This window comes from Otolemur garnettii, unplaced genomic scaffold, assembly GCF_000181295.1.
Source record: "Otolemur garnettii isolate 467f Iridium unplaced genomic scaffold, OtoGar3 scaffold00366, whole genome shotgun sequence".
Lineage (NCBI taxonomy): Eukaryota > Metazoa > Chordata > Mammalia > Primates > Galagidae > Otolemur > Otolemur garnettii.
In genome coordinates, this window is record NW_003852761.1 from 212,420 (window position 1) to 213,167 (window position 748).

Sequence of the window (748 nt, forward strand, 5' to 3'; positions counted from 1 at the left end):
CTTTAGAAATGAAAGTAATGTAACTTAAACATTTGCACCCTCATAATAATCTGAAATTTAAAAGCCCTCCAAAAATTGATGTTTTAGAAAGGCTTATCCATGTCAATGGCCAAATTATATTTTCGCTGCCAAAATATGTTTTCTCTGAGATGCTTCTTTGAGTGTAACACACATTTTTGAGATGCTTTTTATTTGTTTTTAACTGATTTCAAGGAGTCATTTTCATATTCAGAGTGCCAATCCTTTCTAATTTTAATATTCCTGTGTCTATAGGGATAGGGAGTTCCAAGGAGAGGAAAGGAAATGGGAAACAGCCTGTGAGCGGAGCAGTTAGAACATATTTATTTATCAATTAAATTTGTCATCTTACACAAGCACAGTTTACAGTAGGCCAAAACAGTGAAAGTAATAACATCAAAGGTCAAATAACAGATATAATAATGATAAAAAAAGCTTTTGTGAGAATTACCAATATGTGACAGAGATTTGAATGAGAGCATGCCATTGGAAAAATGATGCAAATAGATTTGCTCTATGTAAGGTTGCCACAAATCTTCAATTTGTTTTTTTGTTTTTTTTTAAGACAGAGTCTCACTATGTTGTCCTTGGTAGAGTGTTGTGATGTCACAGCTCATAGTAACCTCCAACTCTTGGGCTTAAACGATTCTCTTGCCTCAGCCTCCCAAGTAGTTGGGATTACAAGTGCTCACAACTATGCCTGACTATTTTTTGTTGCAGTTGTCATTGT